At 47.3% G+C, this 19,323-nt stretch overlaps 1 protein-coding gene across 6 annotated transcripts in view; it reads right to left on the bottom strand.

Annotated features, from left to right (window-relative positions):
• MSRA (methionine sulfoxide reductase A) overlaps window positions 1–19,323 on the bottom strand; it is a 471,584-nt gene that overhangs the window by 405,957 nt on the left and 46,304 nt on the right. The window contains exon 2 of one of the 6 annotated variants that reach the window (XM_064146685.1): window positions 9,896–10,046. The exons of the other annotated variants lie outside the window; for them this stretch is intronic. The gene's annotated coding sequence lies outside the window, so the exon portion shown is untranslated. The remainder of the gene's footprint in view (window positions 1–9,895; window positions 10,047–19,323) is intronic. 6 annotated transcript variants of the gene reach the window in all.

Below are 19,323 nucleotides of genomic sequence, written 5' to 3'. Positions count from 1 at the left end.
CTTCCCAACATCCAACCTAAACCTCCCCTGACACAACTTGAGGCCATTTCTTCTTGTCCTATCATTAGTAACTCAGGAGAAGAGACCAGCTGGAACTATCTCCTTTTAGGTAGTTGTAGAGGGCAATAAGGTCCCCTCTCAGCCTCCTCTTCCCCAGACTAAACAACCAGAGTTCCCTCAGCTGCTCTTCATAGGTCATGTTTTCCATAGGTCATGTTTTCCTCTCCCCAGCCTCTTCACCCTTCTCTGCACCCACTCCAGCACCTCAATGTTCCCCCTGTACTGTGGTCAAAACTCACTACTGCTGTGTTCTACCTCAGTGAACCATAGAATCATAGAATCAACGAGATTGGAAGAGACCTCCAAGCTCATCCAGTCCAACCTAGCACCCAGTCCTATCCAATCAACCAGACCACGGCACTAAGTGCCTCATCCAGTCTTTCCTGAAGTGGCAGATGCTCATAGCACACACTGACTTCCATAACCTTACCCATTATTTCATTTGGTCCTTAAACACATGTAGCTTTCCCTGAACTTCTACCAGCATGAAGTGTGTGGGCTAGGGATTGCCTGGGACTGATTTTGAAATCCAATATTATTACAAGTTAGACAGCAAAAGCCTCACAGAATTCCAGTATGGTGAGGATTAAAAGGGACCTCTGGAGATCATCTAGTCCAACTCCCCTGCTAAAGCAGGGTCACCCAGAGCAGATTGCTCAGGATTGTGTCCAGGAAGGTTTGGAAAGTACCCAGGGAAAGAGACTGTGTAAGACATTTTAAAATCCAGTTATAGGCAGTACAAATTGTTTTGATCAATGTCATAAACTGGTAGGGGACAAGCTGCATTTAAATAGTTGGGGGCAGCCAGGTTGAGGTCTCAGTTGAAGTAGTGATCACTGTTTAGCCTGGAGGAGACTCAGAGGAGACCTCATTGCTGTCTACAACTACCTGAAGAGAGGCTGTGCCATGTTGCAGTTGATCTCTCCTCCCAAGCAACCAGTGACAGAACAAGAGGACACAGCCTCAAGCTGTGCCAGGGCAGGTCTAGGCTGGATGTTAGGAGGAAGTTGTTGTCAGAGAGAGTGATTGGTGTTGGAATGGGCTGCCCAGGGAGGTGGTGGAGTCTCTGTGCCTGGAGGTGTTGAAGCAAAGCCTGGATGAGGCACTTAGTGCCATGGTCTGGTTGCTTGGCCAGGGCTGGGTGCTAGGTTGGACTGGCCAAGCTTGGAGGTCTCTTCTAACCTGGTTGATTCTATGATTCTAAGTTTTGGGTTCATCACCATGAAAATTCCTGCTCTAGTAAAAGATGATGGGTATAAATAATCTTACATTTATCACAATAGTTTGTTATGACATCAAGGCAGTTTCTCCACACTATTTGTTCAAAAGCAAAAGAACAAATGGTAGCACTTCCCCATGCTTCGTCAAGGGTTGTTCTGTTATGGTTTGTTTCATTTTGGTTTTAATTTGTAAACAGGTTCAATTCTTTGTACACTGTAAATCAAATTAAGGCCTGCCTGGGGACTCATCATCCCAAGCATCTAATGAAGAAAATGCATCAGGGCTCATGCAAATTTATTGGATGGTTTCTGCACAAAGGACACAACAAAATAGCCAAGAAAAAAACACATATTAATGAGGAAACAGATGAAATTTAATTCAATAAATACTCTTGGCAACACTCCAAGGAAGGAAATTATATGGGTGTTGGACAGCCAGATTTTGAGGTAGATTACTAAGACTAAAACTACATTGCTCATTATTTTGCTTTCCACTTACAAAGTGAATATGCATGAGACAAACAGCTCTTAGAAAACAGGCACCCAAAGCCTGCTAACATCACACTTTCTCTGTTGATCTTTCATTAATAGTTTGCTTGAAAATAAGAAAAAATTCTCTTTTTGTTAACTCTCCATTTCTGCTTATTACAGGTATTTTCATTCCTTCCACAACAATAATTACATTAATTATTACACTACTAATGCAATTCTAAACATTACACTGAAAATAGGATAGAGGATTTTAGGAGTTATGTATCTGGAAGGAAAATTATGAGGATGTTTCTATCAATAGGCATCCTTTGAAGTATTTTAGGAATAACACAGCAATATAACACATCAACAAAGATCCAGGGCTGAGATGCAGGCAAGGCAGAAAAGTAATTTTCTCCTTTACCTGTTTATAGCTAAGTCTTGTGAGCATGAGGTTAAAAACATAGACCCATGCAAAGGTTTATTCTGGGCTCCTCAGATCAAAAGAGGCAGGGAAGTACTGGTGAGAGTCCACAGGAGGCTACAAAGGTGAGAAGGGCACTGAAGCATCTCTCCAATGAAGAAAGTCTGAGAGAACTGGAGTTGTTTATTCTGGAGAAGACTGAGAGGGGACTCCAGCACCTCCCTGGGCAGCCCATTCCAATGTGAATTATTCTCTCTGGCAAGAACTTCCTCCTAACACTCAGCCTAGACCTCTTGAGGCTTAAGACTGTGTCCCCTTGTTCTCTTGCTGGGTGCCTGGCAGAAAAGACCAACCCCACCTGGCTACAGCCTCCCTTCAGGTAGTTGTAGAAAGGAATGAAGTCCTTATCTGTGTACTACACAGCACAAGATGTCATTTGGACTAGACTTACTTGCTGATCAATACCTAAACAGCAAATGTCAAGAGGGTGGGTCCAGACTCTTTTCAGCAGTGCCCAGTGACAGGACAAGGGGCAATGGGCACAAACCAGAACACAGGAATTTTTCTATGAACGTAAGGAATAATTCTTCCCAGTTAGACTGGGCAGAGCACTGGACCATGGTTCCCAGAGAGGCTGTGCAGTCTCCTTCTCTAGAGAGATTCAAAACCCAACTAGATGTGATCCTGGGTAACCCTGCTTTAGCCAGTGTAGCTGGACTAGACAATCTCCAGGGGCTCTTCCCAACACTCACCAGTCTGTGATTGTTTAAATTTCATCCCAAATTGCTACGTCTTCATTAGCAAATACAAACACAGGAAAACATTAACAATTTGGTAGTCTGCAAATAACCTCTGGTTCAGTTCCATTAGGTGTCTCATTACCCTAAATAAATGGGAGTTGTTAAAAAGTCTTAGCAGAAAGCAGAAAAATCATATAGAGCTAATAATAATTGCAGGCAAGTGCCTCAAGGGTGTTTGCATCACTTCCATTACATTATGTAATGGCCTACTCTTCACTATCACTCTACCTACATTTTTTTTCCCTGGGACTGTTAGTGAGCTTTAAAGATTTAAATGAAGAATTTGTTCAGCAAATCAGCAATATTTAGAATCTTGAGCAAAAATGACAGTAATAACCACTTTGAACTAAAGTACCAGATTATTCCTCTTGTTGCAAGATTCATGTTTACCAGTCTTCTCGGCTCCAAGACATCCAAGTGCAGCTCATCATAGTATCATAGAATCAAGCAGGTTGGAAGAGACCTCTAACATCATCCAGTCCAACCTACACCCAGCCCTGCCCAATCAACCAGACCATGGCACTAAATTCCTCATCCAGGCTTGGCTTCAACACCTCCAGGCACACAGACTCCACCACCTCCCTGGGCAGCCCATTCCAATGCCAATCACTCTCTCTCACAACAACTTCCTCCTAACATCCAGCCTAGACCTCCCCTGCCACAACTTGAGGCTGTATCCCCTTGTTCTGTCACTGTTTGCTGGGCAGAAGAGCCCAACCCCACCTGGCTACAGCCTCCCTTCAGGGAATTGGAGACAGCAATGAGGTCTGCCCTACGCATCCTCTTCTCCAGGCCTTGTTAAACCTCATCCCATTGACCTCTGCCCACACACCCAGTCAAGGTCCCTCTGCAGAGCTCTCCTACCCCCCAACAGATCATGCCTCCTGGAGGGTACATCAGTGAAAAAACAGGCTGTGCACCCATTTGGCAGATAAAAGGAACATTCATCTTGGAAAAGCTGTGGATAAACTCTCTCAGAAAATGCAAATTCTATTTTTCATTATTATTAATCATTAATCGTTTCATTATTATTAATCATTGAGCAATCTGGCTGGAAGCCAGTAAAGCACTTAAGCATTTTCTTATCTTTATGCATGGAAGTCAATATTACTATTCACGTGCTTAGAGTTAAGTGTGTGTAAAAGAGCAAGTTTGCCCTTGCTCCAGTCTGGATCCACCAGAACAGCAGGGTTAATGGAATATGGAAATAGAAAAGTGAAATCCTAGGCCAGAATGTTGGCAGAGACTGAAATAATGCTCAGTTTTAAACAGTTCTGTTCCTCCAAGGTCTGCTCCGTTTGGTCAGGCTGACAGTGTGGCAGCTCGTGCGTGCGCCCAGCGGAGGAGCAAGACTTGAGGATCGCAATGCAAATATTATCTTATCATATTTATCCTTCTATCTTAGGAAACTCTTCAATGCTGGGGACTCAGCCCATGCCTGGTGTAACTCTGGATGGAATCAAAGAGGTGCAGCAGCGATGAAATTAGACTCAGGCGTGTGCCTGGGTGTGTGCTTTCAGCGGGGCTGCTGCTAGACTTCGTGATGTTAAGCCTTTGTAAATCTCCATTAAAGAGCTTTTATGAACTAGTGTTGCCGTTGCCATAGAAACAGCAGATCATAATTTCTGTGAGACTATAAAACCTTTTTCAACACATTTGATAGTCATTTTCTCCCAGTGACCTCCAGGTAATTAATATGAGGGTTTGACCTTTGCTTTAGCATTCTTTTCTAAGGAACGAGCTGTATTGCTCCTTTAAAAATTAGAATGCATTGTTTGTGCCGAGCTAAAAAGACCTTGAAAGTTTGGGATCTACTCAAGGAGGTGTTGTCTCTGTGTGCAGTTCGTGTGCCTGCTTCTTTTAACACTTTTCTCTGACCTTGTAGAAGATGAGGTATTTGTGTATGACCTCTGTGCCTTTGCAAAATTAGCAGCCAGAAACCTGTGAAGTGAAACCCATTAAAAACTGCGTTGCGCAGCTGCCCGGATTGCACTGAGAAACTCAAAACTTCAGAATGCACTGCATGAGCTGCATGGAATGTGTAAAACACTTCATGAGGAGAGGCTGAGAGACCTGGAGAATAGAATCATAGAATCACAGAATGTGAGGGGCTGGAAAGGACCTCAAAAGCTCATCCAGTCCAGCCCCCCCTGGATCTATAGAATCATAGAATCAAACAGGTTGGAAGAGACCTCCAAGCTCAGCCAGTCCAACCTAGCAAGCAGACCTATCCAGTCAACTAGACCATGGCACTAAGTGCCCCAGACAGGCTTTGCTTCAACACCTCCAGGGACGGCGCCTCCACCACCTCCCTGGGCAGCCCATTCCAATGCCAATCACTCTCTCTGACAACAACTTCCTCCTAACATCCAGCCTAGACCTCCCCTGACACAACTTGTCCCCTTCTTCTGTTGCTGCTTGCCTGGCAGCAGAGCCCAACCCCACCTGGCTACAGCCTCCCTTCAGGGAGTTGTAGACAGCAATGAGCTCTGCCCTTAGCCTTCTCTTTTCCATGCTAAACACCCCCAGCTCCCTCAGCCAGTCCTCATAGGGCTGTGCTCCAGGCCCCTCACCAGCTTCATCACCCTAATACCAGTCTCCTATAGCAGATGACACAGGAACATGTCCAGGTGTGTTTTGAATGTCTCCATGAGGGAGACTTCACAACCAACCCCTCCCACCCCTACCCCAGGCAGCCTGTTCCAGTGCTCTGTCACCCTCACAAGGAAAAAATCCTTCTCATGTTTAAATGAAGTCTCAGCTTCCACCCAGTGCCCCTTGGGCATCAGCCAGCAGAGCCTGGCTCCAGCCTGCTGGCACTCAGCTTTATAACCACTGCTGAGGTCACCTCTCAGTCTCCTCCCAGCAGCACAGCCCCAGCTCCCTCAGGCTCTCCCCATAGCAGAGCTGTTCCATTCCCTTCAGCATCTTCGTGGCTCTGTGCTGGACTCTCTCAAGCAGTTCTATGTCTCCCTTGAACTGGGGGGCCCAGAACTGGACACAATACTCCAGATGTGGCCTCACCAAGGCAGAGCAAAGAGGCAGGAGAACTTCTGTCGAACTACTAAGCACAGCCCTTGTAGTGCACACGTCTAGTCCTGGCCACAAGAGTACACTGCTGGCTCATGGTCAAGAGGTCCGATAGGAGATCTCGATGCCTGGGCCGGTTCGAGGGGTCCCAGGGTCCCTTAAGAGGGCCGCAGAGACAAACTCCCTTCCCAGAGGGCGGACCTGGCCATCCCCGGGAACTATAGCTTTGTTTTTCAGTCCCACAAGCCTGCTATCACTCTGTAGGTGAGCAGCGAAGCAGCGAAGCAGCTCTTTCTCTTTTCTCTCCCTCCTTCCGCTCTCCGGAGGAGGCTTCCCTGGGTAGCTAATGGGGCAGCAACCTGCCCGCGGCCTCCACGGCGGCACCGCAGTGAGTCCAGGCGGCGCAATCAGGCCTGCCTGGGCCTAAGGGGAGCTAACGGCGGGGGCGGAGGCGAGCGCCGAGGGGTCGGTGGTTTAGCATGGCTGGGGGGGTGGTTCGGCGGCAATTCCCACATACCCTGTACCTGCATTCGGTGTTAAGGATCTCCGTACCTCACAGGAGGCTGTGGCGAGGCGGGGGTTGGTCTCGTCTGCCAGGCACCCAGCGGCAGAAGCGGACACAGCTTCCAAGCGCCAGGGCAGGCTCAGGCTGCGGGTCGGGAGCAAGCGCTTCCCAGCAGCAGCCACCGGCACTGCGACCGCCGGCACTGGGACCGCCGGCCCGGGCACGGCACCGAGGCGTCGGCCCGGCAGCGCCTGAGAGCAGGCTGCATGAGGCACCCAGTGCCGGCACTTGGTTAACTAGAAGGTGTTGGGAGAGAGAGAGAGAGAGAGAGAGAGAGAGAGAGAGAAAGAAGGAAAGAAAAAGAGAGATAGAAGGAGAAAGAGAGAGAGAAAGAGAGAGAGAGAGAGAGAGAGAGGGAGAGAGAGAGAGAGAGGGAGAAAGAGAGAGAAAGGGGGAGAAAGAGAGAGGGAGAAAGAGAGAGAGGGAGAGAGGGAGAAAGAGAGAGGGAGAGAGGAAGAAAGAGAGAGAGGGAGAGAGGGAGAAAGAGAGAAGAAGAAAGAGAGAGAGGGAGAAAGAGAGAGAGGGAGAGGGAGAAAGAGAGAGAAAGGGGGAGAAAGAGAGAGAAAGGGGGAGAAAGAGAGAGGGAGAAAGAGAGAGAGAGAGGGAGAAAGAGAGAGATAGAAGGAGAAAGAGAGAGAGAGAGGGAGAAAGAGATAGAAGGAGAGAGGGAGAAAGGGAGAGGGGGAGAGAGACAGAAGGAGAAAGAGAGAGAGGGAGAAAGAGAGAGATAGAAGGAGAAAGAGAGAGAGAGAGGGAGAACGAGAGAGAGAGAGAGAGGGAGAGGGAGAAAGAGAGAGAGAGAGGGAGAAAGAGAGAGAGAGAGAGAGAGGGAGAAAGAGAGAGAGAGAGAGGGAGAAAGAGAGAGAGAGAGGGAGAAAGAGAGAGAGGGGGAGAAAGAGAGAGAGGGAGAAAGAGAGAGAGGGAGAAAGAGAGAGAAAGAAAAAGAAAGGGAAGGAAGGAAGGAAGGAAGGAAGGAAGGAAGGAAGGAAGGAAGGAAGGAAGGAAGGAAGGAAGGAAGGAAGGAAGGAAGGAAGGAAGGAAGGAAGGAAGGAAGGAAGGAAGGAAGGAAGGAAGGAAGGAAGGAAGGAAGGAAGGAAGGAAGGAAGGAAGGAAAAGAAAGAAAGAGAAAAAGCAAGAGAAAGTAAGAAAAGGAAAGAAAGGAAGAAGAGGGGAGAGAGAGAGAAAGAAAAGAAAGGAAGGAAGGAAGGAAGGAAGGAAGGAAGGAAGGAAGGAAGGAAGGAAGGAAGGAAGGAAGGAAGGAAGGAAGGAAGGAAGGAAGGAAGGAAGGAAGGAAGGAAGGAAGGAAGGAAGGAAAAGAAAGAAAGAGAAAAAGCAAGAGAAAGAAAGAAAAGGAAAGAAAGGAAGAAGAGGGGAGAGAGAGAGAAAGAAAAGAAAAGAAGAAAGGGAGAGAGGAAGGCAGGAAGGCAGGAAGGAAGGCAGGAAGGAAGGCAGGAAGGAAGGCAGGAAGGAAGGCAGGAAGGAAGGAAGGAAGGAAGGAAGGAAGGAAGGAAGGAAGGAAGGAAGGAAGGAAGGAAGGAAGGAAGGGGGGAAAATCCTTCCCCAAGCAGGTTATTTGCATCTGTTCATCAATATATGGGAGCTACCAGCTGATTAAAAGTACCACAGAAAACAGACCAGTCAGAGCATCTCCTCAAACAATCTGGACCATTCTGTGCATTTATTTAGGCACATATATTGGAGCACAAAGCAAACACTACTGTTTCTGAGCACTCTGAAACAGGCAGAGTAGCAATCTGTCTCCTGAGTTAGACTCAAACTGTTCAGCTCACATGAAAGCTTATTTTCCATTGGGTTCTGTTACTATGGGAAACGCTGCTGCTCACATGGGCAGCATTGAAATGTATGTACACTTACCTGCCATGGAGCTCTGACACTGTCTAGTACAGAAGGAATTCTCTTTTTATGCTTAACAAGAACAGAAACTATTGGACTGCTCTGAGTTGTTTGCTGCTTTCCCCCAAAAAACAGCTATTAGTTTTATAATCACTCTTGACCACCTCCTTGCATAAATTGTCTTTACTGAGAAGATTGTATCAGTATCAGTATCAGTATCACCAAGGTTGGAAGAGACCTCACAGATCATCAAGTCCAACCCTTTACCACACAGCTCAAGGCCAGACCATGGCACCAAGTGCCACGTCCAGTCCTGCCTTGAACAGCTCCAGGGACGGCGACTCCACCACCTCCCCGGGCAGCCCATTCCAGTGTCCAATGACTCTCTCAGTGAAGAACTTCTCCTCATCTCAAGGAAATACTGTGGAGAGGCTGCTGCTGGTCTCTTCTCACAAGGTAAATAGTGATAGACCAAGAGGCTTCAAGCTGTGACTGGGTGGGTTTAGACTGGACATTAGGAAACATTTTTTCCCAGCAAGACTGTTCAGGCACTGGAATGGGCTGCTCAGGGAGGTGGTGGAGTCACCAACCCTGGATGTGCTTGAAATTTAGTCATTTGGGTGTGGTACTTGAGCATATGGTTTCAGGGTGAACTTTGTAGAGTAAGGATAAGGATTAGACCTGGAAGGTTTTTTTTCCAACTGGAATGTTTCTGTGATTCCATGAAAAAGACATTGGTATGCAAAAGCTACTTCTGTTCACTCTCAGGGCAGAAAGGAAAGTTACTCTTCTGAACCCTGACAACCAGCCACAGAAGAAGGGGACATGGTCTCAAGTTGTGCCAGGGGAGGTCTAGGCTGGATGTCAGGAGGAAGTTGTTGTCAGAGAGAGTGATTGGCATTGGAATGGGCTGCCCAGGGAGGTGGTAGAGTCTCTGTCCCTGGGGGTGCTCAAGCAAAGCCTGGCTGGGACACTTAGTGCCATGGTCTGGTTGATTGTTGAGGGCTGGGTGCTAGGTTGGACTGGATGAGCTTGGAGCTCTCTTCCAATCTTATTGGTTCTGTGATTCTATGAAAATATTTCAGTGTATTTTGCATGGTTCTTAAGATTTGACCAAAGCATCCAAGTATCCTAACACATCCTAATAGACTCTTCAGCTTCTAGGGTGTAACCCAAAGCTATTATCTGAAAGTGGCAGCATGACCATGGGGTAATGCTCATAGGAAGCCTGTAGAAACATAAGTGAAAATCTCCAGACTTGTGTTTCTCTCACAGGAGAGTTTAGATTTGTATTTCCATGAAGCATGAAAAAAAACCTGCCTTTTCTGCTCTCATTCTGCACAACCTTTTAAATAAGCATTGAAGCTCATCACTTAGCTAGAAGGATTAAAGTAAATTGCAGCCCTGTGGAAAAGGACTTGAGGGTATTGGTGGATGAACAGCTGGACATGAGCCAGCAACATGCACTCACAGCTCAGAAGCCAACTGCATCCTGGGCTCCATCCAAAGCAGCACAGCCAGCAGGTGGAGGGAAGGGATTCTGCCTCTCTGCTCTACTCTGGTGAGATCTCACGTGCAGTGCTGTGTCCAGCTCTGGGCCCCTCAGCACAGGAGACATGGACCTGTTGGAGTGGGTAGTGAGTGAGCCACAAAAATGGAGTGAGGGCTGAAACCCTTCTGCTGTGATGAAAGGCTGAGACAGCTGGGGTTGTTCCATCTGGAGAAAGGAAGGCTCCAGAGAGACCTTCTCAGAATCATAGAATCAACTGTGTGGCCTTTCAGCACTTAGGGGGGTCTATGAGGAGGATGGGGACAAATGTGTAAGCAGGGCCTGATGCAATCACAGAATCATAGCATCAGTCAGGGTTGGAAGGCACCACAAGGAGCAGCCAGTTCCAACCCCCCTGCCATGCCCAGGGACACCCTACCCTAGAGCAGGCTGCACACAGCCTCACACAGCCTGGCCTCAAACACCTCCAGCCATGGGGCCTCAACCACCTCCCTGGGCAGCCCATTCCAATGCCAATCACTCTCTCTGCCAACAACTTCCTCCTCACATCCAGCCTGAACCTCCCCTGCCACAACTTGAGACTCTGTCCCCTTTCTTCCGTTGCTGCTTGCCTGGCAGAAGAGCCCAATCCCACCCTGGCCTCCCTTCAGGGAGTTGCAGGCAGCAATGAGCTCTGCCCTGAGCCTCCTCTTCTGCATCTGCACACCCCCAGCTCCCTCAGCCTCTCCTCACAGGGCTCTGCTCCAGGCCCCTAACCAGATTCATTGCTCTTCTCTGGACACCTTCCAGCACCTCAACATCTCTCTGGAACTGAGGAGCCCAGAACTGGACACAGCACTCAAGGGGTGGCCTGAGCAGTGCTGAGCACAGGGGCACGAGAACCTCCCTTGTCCTGCTGCCCACACTGCTCCTGAGCCAGCCCAGGATGCCATTGGCTCTGCTGCCCACCTGAGCACACTGCTGCCTCAGCTTCAGCTCCTCTCTGCCAGCACCCCCAGCTCCCTTTCTGCCTGGCTGCTCTCAGCCACTCTGGCCCCAGCCTGTAGTGCTGCTTGGGGTTGTTGTGGCTAAAGTGTAGAACCCTGCCCTTGGCCTTGTTGGATCTCATCCCATTGGCCTCTGCCCACCCATCCAGCCTGGCCAGGTCTCTCTGCAGGGCTCTCCTAGCTTCCAACAGTTCCACACCTGCTCCTTAGCTTGATGTCATCTGCCAATGCACTGATGCTGGACTCAATCCCCTGGTCCAGATCATCAATAAAGATATTGAACAGAACTGTGCCCAGCACTGATCCTTGGGGAACAGCAATGGTGACAGCTGCCAACTGGCTGTGGTACATGAACTGGAAAACTTCCCTTCTTTGCTGACTGCAAACCCTCAGCTTTTCACCTTCATTTATAATCCGTTTGAGCAAAACGTTTTGAAACCTCCTGAAATCTCACAGCAGATTTTATTCTGCAAAATTCAATGTAATTCTTGACTCCACATAGAATCAACTTAGTTCCTTTGTGATATACTTAAAGGAAACACCAGAAGAGAACACAATCCTCCAACCAAGCAAGTGTGGTAGATTAATGGCCTTATTCTACCTGTTGAACATTTTTAATTACATCACATTCCTTCCTTCAGCACATTTCTCATTTCCTGCACCTGTATATTCCAAGCCCATAAAATAGCAATATGATTTGGCAATAAAGTTTCTAGCACTTGATGTAATTTCTGTACCACTCAGTTGTGCATGCACTTACATTTTATGTGTACTTCAGCTGCCATCCTGCTTTCCTGTATGTCTTTAACATCTGAACCCTTTTTCCTCCTTCCTTTCAGGTTTCTAATGATTTACAAGGAAATGATCATGCATACACTCACTGAAAATATGTATTTTACATAATTTATCATAGAATCAAGCAGGTTGGAAGAGACCTCCAAGCTCAGCCAGTCCAACCTAGCACCCAGCCCTGGCCAGTCAACCAGACCATGGCACTAAGTGCTTCAGCCAGGCTTGGATTCAACACCTCCAGGCACAGAGACTCCACCACCTCCCTGGGCAGCCCATTCCAATGCCAATCACTCTCTCTGACAACAACTTCCTCCTAACATTCATCCTAAACCTCCCCCAGCACAGTTTGAGACTGTGTCCCCTTCTTCTGTCACTGTTTGCCTGGCAGAAGAGCCCAACCCCACCTGGCTACAGCTTCCCTTCAGGTAGTTGTAGACAGCAATGAGGTCTGCCCTGAGCCTCTTCTTCTCCAGGCATCATCTAGTGATAATCTCTTCTAGCATCAAACTGCAGTTGCAGTGAATTAAGACTGAATCAAAGCTTTGTGGACTTCCAGACACTTAAGAGTATTCCTTTGGATGTGGGACAGCTGGTTTCACTTCTGTATTACAGTGAGTGCTTCTTAATTCATATATAGAATAGAGAGTGCCAAAGGCAGCACCAGAAAAAGAAAGCGTTTTCTTCAGTGCTTGGTGATCACAGACTTGCAGAATCACAGAACAGCTAAAGCAGGGTTACCCAGAGCAGGTTGCCCAGGATCCCGTCCAGGTGGGTTTGGAATCTCTTCAGAGGAGACTCACAACCTCTCCAGGCAGCCTGCTCCAGTGCTCCATCAATCTCACAGTTAATCTCATGGAATCATAGAATGATTTGGGTTGGAAGTGATCTCTAAAGGTCATTTAGGCCAAGCCACCTTCAAGTAAGCAGGGACATCCTCCAATAGATCCAGCTGCCCAGAGCCTTGTCAGGCTCCCACGCTTGATCTGACCAAAAGTCTGTCTGGATCTCTTCCTTTGGTCCTATTTAGATGTAGCAGTATTAAGCATCTTGTTTTGTTTCCTCATAGATTTTCTCATCTACACTTAACTGCACTAAGCCCATCTCATAAAACTGTTTAACAGCTCCTGGTGGATTCTTCTTCTCTGCATTTCTCTAAGCACCCTCTGAGCTCTGGTAAACTTTGGGCATTCACAGCAGCCTTTGCCAATGGGCTCCACAGCTCTGAGTTAAGAGACTCCCAACATTCCCACATACTCAACCATGCTTTTGATGAGCAACAGCAGATCTTTTATATCTGCCTTTTCAAGAACAAGCCAAGTATTTTGTTTCATTTTAGGCTATTTCCAATTGATTTAGTTGCAATTACCACATCCCTCCGAGGCCGAAGCTGTTCTATTAATTTAAGTTACAACAAAGCGCTCAGCATTTCAAATTGCAAAGAGAAAATGTCAACCATTCCAATAAGAACTTTCTGCACAGAATGTGCCACCTAGCAAATGCATGATGTTGTGGTAGAGAAATCCATTCTAAATGCTTGATTTGGCTGCCTTGTGCATCTCGCCCAGACAGCCAACTCCGGCTCACGCCAGCGGAATTTTTATGTACCATCATGCGCAGCTCTTGGCTGCTCTCAGTTACCCCAATAAACCTAAATCAATCTTGACCCTTTCCAAACCCCAGGTCGATTTGTTTCAAGATTTGGTCAAAGCAATTTTTTATTTCTTTTATTTCAGCCTAAGAGAAGCAGTTCAAGCAAAGTCTCCGTGACTAATAAAACTCCCATCGCAGAAGCCGCAGACGCTACAACATTTAAAGCTTAGACTGCTCAGAGGAGGCGACGAGGCAAGATTTTCAAACTCACCCAGCAATGTGTGTACACCCTCAGAAATTGTAAACAACAAACCCACGACAAGGGCACTTGCCCTCCACATTAGCTGATAATAAGCACACATCAGCAGAGGATGCACGAGACTGGCAGTGCGCTATGAATTATGCAAACAGCTAATAAAAAGCGAGCGTATTTTTGACTCCAAAATACAGCCGGGCTGGGGGGATGAGAAGCTGTGTGAGGATGGATTAAATATACACCAATTTGCTTTTGAGATCTCTTTAATAAGCTCACAAAGAATGACACCTAGCCTGCATGTATTTTGTTCAGTAACACGCCAGCTTTCCCTCACCCCTCAGCTAATAACACATTTCAGCAGAAGAGATTTATTTCTTCTCTTGTTTGTTTTTCGGGGCTGATAACTGGAAAAGGCTACAGAAGGGTGACATGGAATTACATCATTCATTTCTTGTAGATGATATCCCTTCCCCCCTCTTGTGTCACTTGATTCTTGACTGAGAGAAAGCACTGAAAAATTAGACTTCATTTCAGTATGCTAATAGCAATCTATCCAAAACAATGTAATCAAGGCCTCATGTGCTCCTATAATTTCATTCTTGACATAAGTCTGACAGCTATTTATTGTTGGAGGGAATTGTGGGGAGGGGGAGAGAAAAATTCCTGTAATTTCCCATCCCCCACCAACACAACAGCTTTGCAGTTTAAAGCAGCATCTTTGTGAAATGCACAAAATGGTAATAATCAGGGGGTTTACATATGTCTTGTCTTAAGCAATCAAGGCAGAGAGTTAACGGAGAGGCACATTCAGATGTGCCAATTCCCAAACTGGCCACCTCTGATGAGCCAGCTGTGAGCTTCAATTGTCACATTATAATTTAGGCAAGGAGGAGGGGGGGGGGGGGGGAAGAGAAAGGCATCCAGTTCCACACTGGATGAACATAATTATTCACAGCAGGATGCTGCAGAATTAATTTAGCCAATCAGAATTATAATGGGGGTTGGGTATTGGCAGCAGCAGAGGGGGGAAAGGAGAAAGAAGGGAGAAAGAAAATCAGGAATGGGATAACCCCCACCCCCCAATGTGACTAGCACCTTGCTAATATTTTGATATCGCATCCCTCAGTGTGTTTGGAGCACAATGAAGTGAAAACAAAACTGTTACATAGGTGTTCCTGGCTCAACGGTGCTGACTTGAAATTAGAGAAGCTGTGAATTTGGTACATGGGGAACAAGCCAACAATCTGACCAGGGTTGTGAAACACCACATAAGATGCTACCTGGCTGTGGCATTCTGAGTCATGTACCAGCAGATAAAGACAAATCTGGCAACAACCATAACAATTCGGCACTGCTCTCACTTAGCACTTCAGAAAATCTGCCAAAGCACCACTTAAATAACCCAGAAGACAGGAAAATGACCTTCATCCCAGTCTGTACTCCAATGATGTGAGCCACATAATTTCATCTCCTACTCTGTCACAAATTGTGTGTTGACAGCTTTGCACCATGCAAGTTAAAGGAGCTGACCTGAGGAGAGAAGAACTGGAGCTCTGCCATCAGAGGTTAGTAGTTCTGGACTCAGGGACAGGCATTTTGTTTAACCATAGAATCACAGAATCAGTCAGGGTTGGAAGGGACCACAAGGAGCAGCCAGTTCCAATCTCCCTGCCATGCCCAGGGACACCCTACCCTAGAGCAGGCTGCACACAGCCTCACACAGCCTGGCCTCAAACACCTCCAGCCATGGGGCCTCAACCACCTCCCTGGGCAACCCATTCCAGCCTCTCACCACTCTCATGCTCAACAGCTTCCTTCTCATGTCCACTCTGACTCTCCCCACCTCCAGCTTTGCTCCATTCCCCCCACTCCTGCCACTCCCTGACAGCCTCAAAAGTCCCTCCCCAGCTTTTTTGTAGCCCCCTTCAGATCCTGGCAGGCCACAAGAAGGTCCCCTGGGAGCCTCCTCTTCTGCAGCCTGCACAGCCCCAACTCTTTCAGCCTGTCCTCAACTCTTTCAGTCTGTCCTGCTTAATGATTCCATTAAAGTGATCTCCAGTGGACACTGACCAATACTGGTCACCAATATGCTTCAGCACAAGACACCCACTGGGATGAATGGGGAAAGAAACCATTCTCAGATTGGTTTTCAAGTTTTCAGTGAGTTTTATCAGTTTACAACTAACCAATGGCTTTCCTCACAAGCAGCAAAGAAAACAGTAAAACAGATAAAAGAAACCAAGCAGAAATGCTTACCTCTGCTACTCCAAGCTTTGAGTGCCCAGGCAAACATGAGAGTAAATTTGGAGAGGAACAATCCCTCCTAAGTGGTGCTTTGCAGGAGATGGTATCTGGGGATCCCTTACAACCCCTCACATTCTATGATTATAGAATCATAGAATCAACCAGGTGGGAAGAGACCTCCAAGCTCATCCAGTCCAACCTAGCACCCAGCCCTGGGCAATCAACTAGAGCATGGCACTAAGTGCCCCAGCCAGGCTTTGCTTGAACACCTCCAAGGGACAGCAACTCCATCACCTCCCTGGGCAGCCCATTCCAATGCCAACCAGTCCCTGTGGCAAGAACTTCCCCCTAACATGATTCTGTGACTCTCTGAGTCTTTCCATTTCTGCTTACCATACAGAATCAACCAAGACCAGGCATGGAGCAATCATTCTCTTTGACTATAGTATCAACCTTTAGCTGAAGTAAAGAGTAATAGGTCACTACAAGAAGAACATCAAGGTGCTGGAGGGGGTCCAAGGAAGAGCAACAAAGCTAGTAAAGGGTCTGGGGAGCAAGTCCTGTCAGGGACAGCTGAGGGAATTAGGGTTGTTTAGCCTGCAGAAAAGGTGACTTAGGGGAGACCTGCTTCTCTACAGCTCCCTGAGAGTAAGTTGGAACTGAGGCAGTGGTTAGTCACAAGTGACAGGACTAGAGGAAATGACCTCGAGTTGCACCAGGGAGGTTGAGGTTGTGTATTGTGAGGAACAGTTCCTTCCCTGAAAGAAAAGGATGTCAAGCCCTGAGACAGGCTGCCCAGGAATGCGATGTAGTCACCGTGCCTGGAGGGATTTAGGAGCCTGCAGATGCGGTGCTTAAGGATGCTGTTTAGCAGCAGGCTTAGCAGAGCTGGGTCAATGAACTTAAAGCTCTATTCCAGCCTAAAGGACTCTATGATTTTTTGATTCATACAACCTACACTGCACCAGTACTTTCCCCCCCACCCCCCCAATTTCTGCCAACCCTTCCTTGCAGGGGCAGTTGTAAAACTAGAGGGATAATTGAAAAGATGAAAGAACCTTTACACTGCTAAGAAATCTAACTTCAAGTGTTGAACCTCCCTCTACAAACACAAATCTCTCTTGTCACAATATAGGGAGAAAAGTATTCAAGTACAGATGACCTTAAGCTTTAATTTTGTGTACAAAATACATCTCCAGAGTACTCAATTCATTTCCACTTGAATGAAAAATAAAATGATTCTATTGTAAGGCAGAAGCTTGGTTCTTTCTTTCTTTTTTCATCTTTTCTTGGAATTGTACAGGCAGGAGAAATGTAACTGAGGCAGAACCCTTGAGTTCTTGTAAAAGTTAACTTCAGTTTCTGCTCTCTGATTCTGGCAATAATGAGAAAAATGACAGGGAGGTTGGTCAGGTTTTATTTCTGGCAGCAGTGTTTGATGCACGCCACTGTCAATGAGACCCACGATTTAATCTGTGCACAATGCAAAGCCTTGTGGTAAAAACGGTGGACCTACAAATCCTGATGAACAACTGCTGCACCAGTAAAAGGGGTTCCCATAGCAACAAGACTGAAATCATACAACAAATGGCAATGCCACCTCAGATAAATCACGCTCCGAAATGTCCCCTTTTGGAACCCATTTGGCTTTCTGCTACCTTCCTCTTTAAGGGCTTGCAAATATGACTTTCAATCTCCTGATCTTCGCTGCTCGCCCTCTAAATTCCACCATCATTTGTTCTTTTCTAGTAGCCAAGGTAAAGCTTTTTCACTGTGAGGGTGACAGAGCCCTGGAACAGGCTGGCAAAGGAGGTTGTGAAGTCTCCTTTGGAGACATTCATAGAGTCATAGAATCATAGAATCAAGCAGGTGGGAAGAGACCTCCAAGCTCATCCACTCCAACCTAGCACCCAGCCCTGGCCAATCAACCAGACCATGGCACTAAGTGCCCCAGCCAGGCTTTGCTCCACCACCTCCCTGGGCAGCCCATTCCAATGCCAATCACTCTCTCTGGCAACAGCTTCCTCCTAACATCCAGCTTCCCCCAGCACAACTTGAGGCTGTTCCCAGTGAGGCACTTGGTGCCATGGTCTAGTTGACTGGATAGGGCTGGGTGCTAGGTTGGACTGTGTGATCTTGGAGGTCTCTTCCAACCTGCTTGATTCTATGAAATATGAAAATACAAAATGGTATTTAAAAGCAGAAAACTCATTCCAGATCCCAGCAGTTTACATGAACACACATTCCTCTGCATTTCATAGTTTTTGTCCTTTCATTTGCTTTCTGTTTATCACCTTTCCACAACTTCACCTTCCAAAAGCAAATATTAGTTTTAAATGTTTTGCATTTGTAAAGCAGACGACTGCAGTTGCTTTCTTTGTATGCATTGCCTAAGGAGATCAGAACTGTAACCAGGAAGACCTGCACTGGAAGAGAACAGCACTTGGATGTGGCATTAGAAAATTTGTATTAGTCACAGAATGCACAAAATCTCTTTCCAGCTGCACTCAGATTGCCCTTTTGAACTGAACGAATTCCACCTACGCAGCCCACGGACAGTTTGACTTTGTGAAGCTGTTATTACAGCACTGCTTAAGGAAGCTGCTTGGTTTGGTGACAAGTGGTGTCCCTCAAGTGTCCATACTGGGATCAGTACTGTTCAGACATCAGTGATGTGGACAGTGGGTTCAAGTGCACCCTCGGTGAGTCTGCAGATGACACCAAGCTGAGTGGTGCAGCTGACATGCTGGAGGAACAGGAGACATCCAGCAGGGCCTGGAGAACCTTAAGAAATGGGCCTGTGCAAACAGAACGAGGTCAAGTGCAAGATTCTGCACCTGAGACAGTCACCAGTATCAACACAGGCTGGTGGATGATGGGATGGAGAGCAGCCCTGTGGAGAAAGACTTGGGGGTGCTGATGGGTGAACAGTTGGGCATGAGCCGGCAATGCGCACTCCCAGCCTGAAGGGCCAGCTCTATCCTGGGCTACATCCACACCAGCATGGCCAGCAGGGCAGGGGAGGGGATTCTTTGCCCCTCTCCTCTGGTCAGATCGCCCTGCAACACTGTGGCCAGCTGTGGAGTCCTCAGCCCAGGACAGACATGGGTCCAGAGGAGGTCACAAAAATGATCACAAGGCTGGAACTCCTCTGCTGTGGGGACAGGCTGGGAGAGCTGGAATCTTAGAGGTCTTTTCCAACCTGGGTGATTCTGTGATCCTGTGATTTTTCAGCCTGCAGAAGACAACCCAGGGACTCCTTAGTATGGCCTCCCAGCACTTAAAAAGGGTCTACAGGAAAAATGAGGAGAGGCTTTTCATCAGAGCATGCTGTGACAGCACAAGGGCTGATGTTTTAAAGCTAAAAGGGGAGATTTAGACTAGCTACAAGGAAGACATTTTCCACAGTGAGGGTGGTGAAACACTAGCACAGAGATGTGGTAGACACCACAGGCTTGGAAGCACTGCATGTCAGGTTAGGCAGGGCTCTGAGCAACCTGGTGTAGCTGAAGCTGTCTCAG

Source organism: Pogoniulus pusillus, chromosome 7 (genome assembly GCF_015220805.1).
Source record: "Pogoniulus pusillus isolate bPogPus1 chromosome 7, bPogPus1.pri, whole genome shotgun sequence".
Classification (NCBI taxonomy): Eukaryota; Metazoa; Chordata; class Aves; order Piciformes; family Lybiidae; genus Pogoniulus; species Pogoniulus pusillus.
Note: the sequence above shows the minus strand (reverse complement) of the source record. Positions and strands in the feature narration are given on the sequence as shown.